Source organism: Narcine bancroftii, chromosome 7, assembly GCF_036971445.1.
Source record: "Narcine bancroftii isolate sNarBan1 chromosome 7, sNarBan1.hap1, whole genome shotgun sequence".
NCBI classification, from domain to species: domain Eukaryota; kingdom Metazoa; phylum Chordata; class Chondrichthyes; order Torpediniformes; family Narcinidae; genus Narcine; species Narcine bancroftii.
In genome coordinates this window covers 207,918,927-207,932,288 of record NC_091475.1, presented here as the reverse complement: position 1 = coordinate 207,932,288, position 13,362 = coordinate 207,918,927, and the positions used below count along the sequence as shown (strand labels likewise).

General features: G+C 49.9%; 1 protein-coding gene across 1 annotated transcript in view; it reads right to left on the bottom strand.

Moving 5' to 3' along the window:
- LOC138739642 (transforming growth factor beta activator LRRC32-like) overlaps positions 1-10,413 on the bottom strand; it is a 30,048-nt gene extending 19,635 nt beyond the window's left edge. The window contains exon 1 of the mRNA XM_069892107.1: positions 10,199-10,413. The gene's annotated coding sequence lies outside the window, so the exon portion shown is untranslated. The remainder of the gene's footprint in view (positions 1-10,198) is intronic.
- Between the last annotated feature and the right edge of the window lie 2,949 nt (positions 10,414-13,362).

Below are 13,362 nucleotides of genomic sequence, written 5' to 3'. Positions count from 1 at the left end.
CAGGCAATTCTTAAACTGTGCTCGGAATTTAACATTTATGAATTTCACCAGGATTTGGTGCTTGAAAGGTAAATGGTTACCGCTCAGGAAGATTCTTGTGTGTTTTCAGAGAGAGATTTGTTGCTTGTTGGACACAAACTGATTCCTTCCAATCAGCCATTTCAAGTGCCTTGCCGAAGAAACTTGCCCCATCATGGGTTTTCCAGATGATCACCTCTTTCTTTCAGGTCACCACAGAGTTCCTTTTCTGTTTCCCTTATCTCAGGTGAAATATTAGATAACCAGCAAACACATCCTGTATGGACCACAGGGCTTTGAACAGGCTCAACTAAGAATTCACAACTCGGCTTCAAAATGGGGGTTTTCCACAAGTTTGCCAGCTTGTCCTGTTCCAGTCCCAGCTGCTGCTGCTGGACTGTAGAACTGAATTCTCTCTCACTCAACGAAAACCACATGACCCTCTTAGAACAGCAAACTGCATTCAGACAGACCACAGCACTGGACCCAATCTTCTGAGTCCGTTCATCTGTTGCTTCCCAAAACAATAATCCATGACTCTACAGCATGTCAAATTAACACCTACTTGTGAAGTCCTTGTAGGCCTTCTTCAAAGTTTTTGCAAAGGCACCCGGAGACTGAACTGTCTGGCTTGAGCACAGCTCTGGAATTTTAAATGAGATCTGTGTTGTGAAGTGTTTGTGTTTGTATGTGACCTACACTAAAAAAAACCCAGTTTTTCTCCTTTAAAACATATCTAGATACATTATAAAATATAACATAATCTGTCACAGTATCCCCATTATTGTCAATTATTTCAAAGTTATATTCTAGATCAGTGGTTTTCAAACTTTCTTTCCACTCACATTAAGTACCATACTTGAAAGCATATAGGACACACTTGTCCCAAAAAAAGTAGTTCAAAAATATTCCGCAGCTCTTGTATGCGAAGTTTAAATTAGGGTGATAATGGTGAGTGACACCAACAGTGATCATCGTTGTTACATGGCACAGTATAAGGGATGGAGGGATCCCTTGTTGTCCACCGGGTATTTGCCGCCTGACCCCGGTATTAGGGAGGGAGGGAGAATCCCCCACTATGCACTCGGCAATGCCGCGATGACTGCTGAGCAGATCGTCGGCAACTCACCCAGCTTCAAGAAGCCCACGGAGGTGCTGCTGCTGTCCAGGTGGCAGGTCTGCAGCTTCGCGGGCCACCTGCCCTCAGGTGACCCGTGCTTTCTGATGCTGCCGCCGCTCACTTCCCCTGTTGAGGAGCCCATCCATGGCAGTTCCTGCCAGTAGTGCAAGACCATGCTTTACAGAGCTGCTGCCACTCACTTCTGCCGGTAAGAAAGCTGACCACAGCCCCCACCAGCAACGCGAGATCATGCTTTCTGGAGCCACTGCCACTGCTCACTTCCCCCAGCAAGATGTCCGACCTCGGCGGGCCCCGCTAGCAGCACAAGAGGTGCAGGAGGAACCCATTCACCAACTTACCCGTAATTGCACTAAAAAGATTCTTGATATTCTCTGCTTAAATTGGGGGGGGGGGGGGTTATATCCCCGTGGGCCTTATCTGCCATTAAATATGGTAATCCCTATGCTATTGGTGCTCTTTGATTAGTAAGGGATTGCTTAAGGCGGGATGTGGGTGGGAAGGGAAGGTGGAGAATCGCTGCTCTAGACCCAATTGTTACTGAAATATTTTGCTTGGGAAAAATGGTCATTGGCCCATTTCCTTTGGAGCTCTGAAACCATGCACATAACGAGTCAATGAGGGATGATTAAAACAGTGGATTTCAAACTTTTTCTTTCCACTCACATCCCACCTTAAGTAATCCCTTACTAATCACAGAGCACCGATGGCATAGGGATTACTTAAAGTGGGACGTGAGTGGAAATAAAAAGTTTGAAAACCACTGTTCTGGTTGAATTCCGTACTCAAACTGCAGAGATGCATTCTGTGTCAGTTCCCAAGAAGTTTCAGGAGTTATAGATCTAACCAGAAGTAAATAAATATCACACAACCCAACAATCTCAATATATCATTCTAACTGTGAGATGGCAATTATGTTTCAATGGTTAGAATCATAGTTCAGGGTCTTCAGTGCCATGCTTCCATGATGACACAGGGTTCCAGAAACGGGGAGAAATGCTCACTGTTGAGAGGGAGAGGCAGAGGAGATAATCCTACGGGATGGTGATCATGGCAGCGGACCAGCGAGGGGCCACAGTTGCCCACATGGGCTGCGGGATGCCAGAGACCGGCTCAGTGGGAACCAGGTATCGGAATCGGGATTTAAGGGGGTGCCAACGGCCTTGGGCGTTGAAGGCTCCCTGATTGTCTCAGAGGTTATGATCCGGGGCGTGGGTTGTCGATGGATCAAACAGTGTGGCTGCAGAGAATGCGGGAGCACTGGAGGCAAATCCATGAACACTCAGTGGCTCTGAAGGGACTCTCTTGCTTCTCTTGCTGCAAGGCAATTCTTGGTTTGCCTTACAGCGGACTAAAGGAAATTTCATGTAACATTAGATTCTCTGCTTTATTACATGACAATAAAAGATCCTGGGCTAATTCCTTGGCCCTGCCTTTGATCCACATCTGTCTAAGCCTTTACTATCCATTCTGCTTATAGGGATTAAAAATAAAATGGAACAAATGCTTCAGTCTGGCAGAAGGGAGAAAGTTTAATCTTTTCCTATGTATTGAACTTCACTCTGTGCATCAGGCATCTAGAGAGTATTCCAGCGCGAAATGGGATATCGCTACTCAATGGATTATTCTGCCGGTTTTTAGAGCCAGCAGGTTGAAACTCAGGTCCGTCTCTCCTAGGACGTGGCCATCAGAACATTTCTAGTGGAGAGCATTTCCTAGAACATATTGAAATTCTCTCAAGTTACAATGTTCATCTTTTTTTTTCCTCTTCACCACCAATTTAATTTCAAAAACATGTCAGCAATATACTTATTAAACACCTTCATTTCCACTTCCACGTTAAGTTGTCATTTCAATGCAAACAAAAGGTGTCCAGGCAACATTGGTCGAGAGGGGAACAGAATTAATATCATCTGTAGATGGATGTTTATCAGATTTATTTCAAATTTCTTTAATTTTTTAAAATTCTATGTGTAGGTTGACTTAGAGCACTCAAGACCAGAGAGAGTACAACACGTTTTTATTCAGTAAGAATAACACACAGTAGTCTTTGGACTGAACTGGGGTTTTGGCAGGGATCCAGGGTTTATATCAGGATATGCGGTGGGGGGGGGGGGGGGGGGGCGAGCCAGTCCTCAGGACATCACATCAGTAGTGAATTTCCAGTTCAATGCGTTCACCCCTTCCTTTAGAATAAAGCCTTGATCATGGAATTGTTCAGTTGGTGTGGTATCTCCTGCTCCAACACCATCACTGCCAGGACTCTGGAGTTGCCGTCGTTCCCCTCGCTGGGGTCGCTCCCCCCCTTGCAGATCGTCAGGCCGGCAAGATGACGGAGGCCATGAGGCGCAGCAAGATGGCCGCTCCCCCTTCTCGTCTGATGAGGATGGTGGTAGTTTCTGGTATTTTCGAAGCGCGACAAGATGGCTGATGGGGTTTCCTGCATCACTCCCCTTGCCGTGTGGCCCCACAGGAAGGCCATGGAATTGGGAAGTTGTGGGACTGGGCTTTGGACTCGCCTCAGTCAGCTCAGCGGGGATCGCACAAGCATTGGACCTCTCAGTGCTCCCCCTCACTCTGCAGACCTTCACTCAGTGCCCCTTCTGACCACAACCGTAGCAGATGGTGTCTTCGGCAGGAAATTGAGTTCTTGGGTCTACTGCTGGCCATAGAAGAAGCATTCCCTTAGTGCCAGAGCCACTGTCGTCAGTGTTGATGCCATGTGTGGAGCCGCTCCAGGAACCAGATTGTCTTGGAGGGTGTCTTCTAGGTTATCATCTCCCAGTTGGGCCATCTTCAGCCACTTGGCCAGCCGCATATTGTCAGTCAGCGCCTTGCTGCCTTGTTCCAGCAACCGTTGCCTCAAGCCACCGACAAGAGCATCGTGGATCTGCTTGTCTTTCCTTTCCTGGGCCGTGCTGTCTTCGTACCCTCAGTTCCTCATGAGTGCTCTTAGGATGAGGATAAAATCCTCAATGGACTCACCAGGCCGCTGTTTCTGTTGAGAAAGCTGATACCTCACTAGGACGACATTTTGGGACCTCATGTAGTGAGCCTTCAGCCTTTCGATGGCCGACTCGTAAGTAGTGCAGACCCTGACGATCGGGAATCCTTTAGGCCCAACACATGAGAGGAGCGCCGACCTCTAGTTCGTCCGTGGAGTAGACCGTTTGTATGCCTGCCAGGTACATTTTGAAGTGCTCCAACCAGTACGTGAATTCCTCCGGGGCCTCTGGGGACAGTGAGCCGATTAGGAACATCACTGGCTTCAACAGAGCTTCCATCCCCTTCTTTACTGAATAAAATTGTAGCGCGACTGAGAGCACTCAAGCCCAGAGAGTGTAAAACATGCTTTTATTCAGTAAGAATAACACACAATAGTCTTTAGACTGAGCTGGGGTTTTGGTGGGGATCCAGGGTTTATATTGGGATATGTGGGGGTGGACTTGGGGAGGAGCCAGTCCTTAGGACATCACATCAACAATGAATTCCCAGTTCACTACACCATGCTAAGTTGAAATTGTACAAAGGATCAATCACAAGCTTCATCAATTTAATATTTGATGACTATAACTGGTGCACCATTGAAAGCATCATATCAGGATGCATCACTGCATGGGACGGGAACTGCTCTGCCCCAAGACTGCAAGTAACTGCAGACCCACACACCCCCTTCTCCTCTATCAACTCCATCTAGAATGCCTGCTGCCTTGGTAAAGCAGCCGACATACTAGAAGGCTCACCCAACCCCAGCCACACTCTCTTCGCTCCTATCCCCCCCTCCAACCCGGTCAGGGAGAATGTTCGCAAGGGCATGACCAGACACCCCCAGATTCCAGCGGAGTTTCTTCACTGCTGTTATCAGAATCCTGAATGAACCCAAAAATAGAGAAATGTTGCTGCCTTTACTTGGTTCCAACTGATCGCTCTCTGTGACTCAAGTGGACACTAAAGTCTGCAGGCAGTGTGATTGTAGTTAGAAACACAACATTGATAGATGAGGATATATAACCGATGTTTCAGCCTGACCTGTAACTCTGCACTGTAGAACTCTTCAGCCCTTCTAGTCTGTGCCAAACTCTTATTCTTCCTAGTCCCACTGACCTCCACTAAATCCCTCCATACCCTTCCCATCCATGTATCGAGAACATTGCAGCACAGAAACAGGCCCCTTTGGCCCTTCTAATTGATGCCAAACCCTTTTTTTGCCTAATACCTGCCCAAATGTTTCTTGTATGTCAAAAATCGAGCCTACATTTACCAATTCAGCCACACTCTGAATGAAATTTCCCTAATGCTCCCTTTCAACTTGAATCCATGGTCCCTAATTTTATCTCTCCTGACCTCAGTAGAAAAAGGGTGCTTGCATTTACTCTACCCATATCCAACACGAGACCCATGTTGTGTCTAATTTGACAAACACAGAAGTCTGTTGATAATTTGATGAAGGGTTAGTTATGCATTTTTACCTTTGCCATATAAAGTACACGGTTTGATGTGGTGAGTTGGTCCACCATTGTGTTCTTCCTTGCTCTGTGCATGAGATGTCTACCCTCCTGCTCAGAAAAAGACCTCTATCGCTGCATTTTCAATATACTTGAATTTGACACAAGGTGTGCCTATGGGACGTAAGGCTACCCTGCACCAACTGATCTGACAAACCAGAAGGTTGAGTAGAGGGTTAATCCACACTTAAGAGTGTGGATGAACAGAGGGTCCAAATCCATGCCTCCCTCAAGGTCACTGCACAAGTTGATAGGAATAGCTAAGAAGGCCTATGGGATGTGGGGCTTCATTAATAGGGGGATTGTGTTCACAAGTAGAGAGGTCACAGTTCAACTCTACAAATCCATGGTAAGACCACACTGAGTGTATTGTGTTCATTTCTGGTCACCTCATTACAGGAAGGATGTGAAAGCTGTGGAGAGGGGACAGAGGAGATTTACCGGGATGTTGCCTGGATTGGAAAACATGTCTTATGAGGCAAAGGTTAGCAGAGCTGGGACTTTTCTCTTTGGAGTGTAGAAGGACGAGAGGAGAATTAAAGGAGGTCTACAAGATTCTGAGAGGTGGAAAGCCAGCACCCGTTTCCCAGGGCAGGATCAGCAAACACCAGAGTAGGTGTGTACAAATGGAAGGGAGGGAAATTTAGCAGAAACATCGGGGGCAAGTTATTTTTTACCGAGTTTTGGTTCCTGGAATGCAGTGCCAGGGAGGATGGTGAAGGCTGAAACATTAGGGGCATTCAAGACTCTCTTAGATAGGCAGATGGGCAGGGTAGGAGGGTTTAGAGCAGAGGTTCTCAACCTTGTCCTTTCCACTCACATCCCACTTTAAGTATTCCCAAGGCCATCGGTGCTTTGTGATGAGTGAGGGTTGGGATGTGGGTGGGCAGAAGAAGTTTGAAACCCACTGGTTTAATCGTCCCTCGTGGACTCATTATGTGAAAACCTTGCACAACTCCAGTGACCATTTTTCTCCAGCCAAACATTTCAGTAACCATTGGGTCCAGGGCAGTGATTCTCCACCTTCCCACTCATGTCCCACCTTAAGCCACCCCTCGCTAATCACAGAGCACCGATGGCAGAGGGGATAGATGGCTCGGCGAGGGGCCGAAGGGCCTGCACTGTTCTCTGCATCGCTCCCCTCAGTCATTGGAAACCGCTGGGTTGAGCGAGCACCTGCGAAGCCAGTCCTGTCCCCCAGCCTCACCCCCCCAATTCCAGCTAGAGAGAGACGGGACGATTCCCGGCCACGGGACCCCCGCTGCGCTCTAACTCGTCCCGGCCGGGGAGAAGGCAGCGGGGCCGCGGGAGCGCCGGCGAAAAGTCCCCGAGCTCTGACGCTACTCCGTCCACCCCGGAGCTCCCTTGGACCATTGGGTCGAGAGGGGTAGCCCGGGCACATTCGCCCAGCGCTCTTTCATTCAGCGTGTTGCAACCATCTCGTTCAAAGCCCCGCTCGCAGGTCCATGTGGACGTGAGACCCCCCCCAACTCCTCTCCCCCCCCCAACTTCTCCCCCCCCCAACTCCTCTCCCCCCCAACTCCTCTCCCCCCCCAACTCCTCCCCCCCCAACTCCTCTCCCCCCCAACTCCTCTCCCCCCCAACTCCTCTCCCCCCAACACCTCTCCCCCAACTCCTCTCCCCCCCAACTCCTCTCCCCCCCAACTCCTCTCCCCCCAACTCCACTCCCCCCCCCAACACCTCCCCCCCAACTCCTCTCCCCCCAACTCCTCTCCCCCCCCAACTCCTCTCCCCCCCCAACTCCTCTCCCCCCCAACTCCTCTCCCCCCCAACTCCTCTCCCCCCCAACTCCTCTCCCCCCCCAACTCCTCCCCCCAAACTCCTCTCCCCCCCAACTCCTCTCCCCCAACTCCTCTCCCCCCAACTCCTCTCCCCCCCCAACTCCTCCCCCCCAACTCCTCTCCCCCCCAACTCCTCTCCCCCCCCAACTCCTCTCCCCCCCAACTCCTCTCCCCCCCAACTCCTCTCCCCCCAACTCCTCTCCCCCAACTCCTCTCCCCCCCAACTCCTCTCCCCCCCAACTCCTCTCCCCCCCAACTCCTCTCCCCCCCCAACACCTCCCCCAACTCCTCTCCCCCCAACTCCTCTCCCCCCCCAACTCCTCTCCCCCCCCAACTCCTCTCCCCCCCCAACTCCTCTCCCCCCCCAACTCCTCTCCCCCCCAACTCCTCTCCCCCCAACTCCTCTCCCCCCAACTCCTCTCCCCCCCCAACTCCTCCCCCCAAACTCCTCTCCCCCCCAACTCCTCTCCCCCCCAACTCCTCTCCCCCCCCAACTCCTCTCCCCCCCAACTCCTCTCCCCCCAACTCCTCTCCCCCAACTCCTCTCCCCCCCCAACTCCTCTCCCCCCCAACTCCTCTCCCCCCCAACTCCTCTCCCCCCCAACTCCTCTCCCCCCCAACTCCACTCCCCCCCCAACTCCACTCCCCCCCCAACTCCTCCCCCCCAACTCCTCTCCCCCCCAACTCCTCTCCCCCCCAACTCCTCTCCCCCCCCCAACTCCTCTCCCATCCAAGAACCTCGGCGGGCGAGGAATTCTCCCGGAGCGCAGACATACACCCCGTCCCCCTGTTGAAAAAGGCTTGAAAGACATTAACATTGCAGGTAATTCTCTCCCTGCAAGTCGCTTGTCGGAAAGCGAGGAGGCTGGGGTCTTCCAACCCGGAGGGGTTCGGGCTGTCGACAGGGACACGGGAATGGACCCCTTTTGGCAAAGATCAGCTCGAAAGTGGCTTCAGGGGCTGCAATGAAGACGAGCGCCTGGGGAAAACGTTTGCAAACGTGCAAGAGATAGATTGCAAATTGGCCGGGGAACTGGCGCGACCAACTATTCTATCCCGGCTTCTTCACATCAGTTTTAATTTTATTTGCTGTTTTGGTGACTCGTCCCAGGCAGTGGTTGTCAGCTCCGTATCTGGCCAGCTCTCGAGATTACTTTTAACATTTATCTTCCAGCGTCTCAGCGGTTGTAAACGGAAATAAACAAGAAACAAAGAAAATTCTTCAACTACAGTCCAAAAACAAACAAACGCACACACACAGACACACAGTGACACACACAGTAACACAGACACATACTGACACAGACACACACACAGTGACACAGGCACAGTGACACACACACAGACACAGACACAGTAACACAGACACATACTGACACAGACACACACACAGTGACACAGGCACATAGTGACACAGACACATACTGACACAGACACACACACAGTGACACAGGCACATAGTGACACAGACACATACTGACACAGACACACACACAGTGACACAGGCACATAGTGACACAGACACATACTGACACAGACACACACACAGTGACACAGGCACATAGTGACACAGACACACACACAGTGACACAGACACATACTGACACAGACACACACACAGTGACACAGGCACAGTGACACACACACACACACAGACACAGTAACACAGACACATACTGACACAGACACACACACAGTGACACAGGCACATAGTGACACAGACACACACACAGCGACACAGGCACAGTGACACACACACACAGACACAGTAACACAGACACATACTGACACAGACACACACACAGTGACACAGACACACACACAGTGACACAGACACACACACAGTGACACAGACACAGTCACACAGACACAGTAACACAGACATATAGTGACACAGACACAAAGTGACACACACACAGTGACACAGACACACAGTGACACAGACACACACACAGTGACACAGACACAGTGACACACACACACAGACACAGTAACACAGGACACATACTGACACAGACACACACACAGTGACACAGACACAGTGACACAGACACACACACAGTGACACAGACACAGTGACACACACACACAGACACAGTAACACAGACACATACTGACACAGACACACACATAGTGACACAGACACACACACAGTGACACAGACACAGTGACACACACACACAGACACAGTAACACAGACACATACTGACACAGACACACACACAGTGACACAGACACAGTGACACAGACACACACACAGTAACACAGACACATACTGACACAGACACACACATAGTGACACAGACACACACACAGTGACACAGACACAGTCACACAGACACAGTAACACAGACATATAGTGACACAGACACAAAGTGACACACACACAGTGAGACACAGACACACAGTGACACAGACACACACACAGTAACACAGACACATAGTGACACACACAGTGACACAGACACAGTCACACACACACAGTGACAGACACACAGTGAGACAGACACAGTGACACACACACACACAGACAGGCACACAGTAACACAGACACATAGTGACACAGACACACAGCGTAACACACACACAGTGACACAGACACACAGTGAGACAGACACAGTGACACACACAGTAGCACAGACACACACACAGTAACACAGGCGCAGACACACAGTCACACACACATCCCATCCGCAAAAGTTTACTTCCACTTCTAAAGAGTGCCAGTTGTTTACCTGACTGCCGATGGAGAGAGGGGCTGGAAAATAAACTCCGCTAATAAACGTCTCACATCTTCGAATTGGGTCCGTGCCGATCTGCTCGGTCACTCGTCCGTGGACCCATTTAACACGAGGGAGGACGGTTTGGTCCTGGAGTCCCGCTTGTACATCCCACCTCATTGAGTGAACGGGCGAGGAGGGGAGAGCGGAATCTCAACCATATTAGGAAGATGTTCGCGTTCTGTTGGAATATTTGGGACGCAAAGTTAAGTGTTCGTGGGGAAATGACTCGGAGAAAAGCCTCCCCTCTTGTCACACTGTCAGTAAACCCAGATGAAGTGTCCACTCTCCTCCCCCCTCCTGAGGAAGAGCCCAGGCCCCAAAACGTTCACTGCCTTTCACTTCCTATGGATCCTGCCTGACCTGCTGGGTTTCTCCAGCACTATTTTTTGTGGGTACTGGAATACAGATCACAACTTTGTGATCTTCCTATCCAAAAGAGGGCTTATTCCTTGGACCAAAGGGTTGTCCTGTTTTGAGAGGTAGGAAAGGGTTGTGGTCTAGAGCAACCATTCTCAATGGGGGCCACCGTGCATTTAAGGGAGTGGGGGCATGGACTCAAACCATAAAGTGCAGAAAAATCTGCCTCACACTGAAGGGGGCCCATAAACTTCGAGCGGACTCCTAAGGGGGGGGGGGGGGGCACAGCCAACAGCAAAAAAAGAATGGCTGGAGTCGAGTCCTTCTGTGGTCCATTCGACATGACGGAGTGATTAAACGGCTTTAATTACCAAAACCCTGAGCATTACTGATACACGACTTGGCCAGGTTCCAGGTACAGGAGCAAGTCCAGGCACACCAGCCTTTATTGGAAAATCCAGGGAGGTGCCAAGGGAGGGGGTTAGGAAAGGTCAGGTAGGTTTGGACTGGCCAGCCCACACATCTGTGCAAGTGCCTTTCACTACGCCTTCCACTACTAGACAGCAAAGGGACTGAGACCAGATAGGAAACCTCTCAAGTAGCTACAAGGAGCCGCAGGAGTGCTCCACCCCTAATGACACGTTGGCCGTCTTCCACGGGTGTGTCAGTGCCCAGGGGTCCTTAGAATGAGAACATGCGGTGTCCACAGGAACCGTTGAGGGGGTTCAAAGTTCAAAGCTCGGATTTATTGTCAGAGTACATACACGATTTCCCATACAACCCTGAGATTCTTTTTTTTTTCCCCTGCAGGGGAGGCAGAATTACTGTTAAAGTGGACTTGAGGATCACTGGAGTCTCTTCCACCTGCCCCCCCACCCCCCCACCCCGCCCCATCTGCACTAGGTAGGTACACTGCATCCTGGATGGTTAAGGCAACTTTTTAATGCAGATGTATCACCTTGCAATTAATGCTTTGAATATATTTGATTTAGTTTGATGTAATTGTGATTCTATTTTAAAAAAATTAAAAGGGGGTCCCTGAAATGGTAACTGGGCTGCAGAACAAATTAAAGAACGAATGTAAAAATGGAAAATAATGGGATGTATGAATACGACACTAAGGTCGTGAAAAGACTTTGCATGGTTTACTTTTGTATAATTTTATTGTAAATAGGTGACTTAATAAAGGTCTACAAGATTATGAGAGGCATAGATAGGGTGGACAGCCAGCACCTTATTCCCAGGGTGGGAGAAGCAAACACCAGAGGACATGTACAAAGTGACGGGAGGGAAGTTTAGGGTTAGGGGTAAGTTTTTTACGCAGAGTGGTGGTGGAGGCTGAAACATTGGGGACATTTAAGACTCTTGGACAGGCGCCTGGATGAAAGAAAAATCGAGGGTTATGGGTAGGGGTGCAATGCTAGTTTTTTAGGTGCCTTAGCCCACCAAAAACAGCAACAAGGTGGTCTCGTGAGACCTGGCCTTGGTGGCCTCCAGGTTGCATTTGGCGCTGAACAATTGAGAGTGAGCGGTAGGATGAGGAAGGAGGACAACCAGCTGTGGAAGAAACAGGTTCCTTGTACGTCCAGAATAGCGTTCAGCGGAGGGGGGCTGGCACATCATCTGTGTTGTAGTTTTCTAAGTTTATTTATGGAAATAAAAAATTTGGGTCTGTATTTTCATAAAATCACCTTTCTATCTTCTAAACTGCAAAGAATTGAAAGATAGAGATGTTATTGGTATAGGTGGGCTTGAATTGTAAGGAGTGGTTGGATTGGCCAAGACTCTTCTCCCTGGGGAGTATGATGCTGAGGGGGATGTTTAGAGGTTATGAGGGGGTAGATAAGAATAATCATCCCTCCCCCCCCCCCCCCCCCCACCCACCACCCCCCTACCCCCTCCCCCAGGGTTGATGAAGCTAAAACCGGAGGGTAGAGATTTAACCCTTTGGACTCCAGTCATTTTTAACTTTTAATAATATATACTCCAGACTGGGTCTATGGGTAAACTACAGTACGGACCAGTTGATGTTTGGGTACAAAATCAGTCCTGGAAAATGGGGACACGAGTGCATGCGCTTGCTGGTTGTCCCTGAAAACTGGGACATGGAGTCCAAAGGGTGCAGCTGAGAAGGGAAGGATTTCAAAGGTACCTGAGGGAGATCCTCCTTCCCAAGCTGGTAGATATGTGGACTGAGCTGCCAGAGGAGGCGGTCGATGTGTCGACAGTAGTACCATTTAAAACTCATTCACACAGGCACGTGGATAGGAAAGATTTAGAGAGATTTGGGCCAACGTCGGAGTTAAACAAGAAAGTCTGCAGACGCTGGGGCGCTGGGGAAACTCAGCAGGTGGGGTGGCATCTGAAGCAAGTCAAGAGTGACCCACATTTTGAGGACAGGATTGCTCGTCAAGGTACAAACAAAAAACAGGCCAACACCTGAAAAAAACGTGGGGGAAGGAAGGAGAAGAGGAGACGAGGGAGGAGGTGGCCAGGGGAGGAGCACAGCTTACTTATTGGAGGAACAACACCTAATATTCCATCCACCACTCTCCAACCAGACAGTATTGACGTGACTTCCCCAGTTTCTGTTAACCCCCCTCCCCCTCGTGTTTCCCTCTTTTTTTATCCCTCCTTTTCTCTAGCTCCCCACCTCTTTCCCTTCCTTCTCCATTCAGAAAGCTAGCCCATCCCCTATCACTCTCATCTTTATTCTCTTCTACTTTCCCACCCATATTACGTCAGCCTGCTCTCCTCCC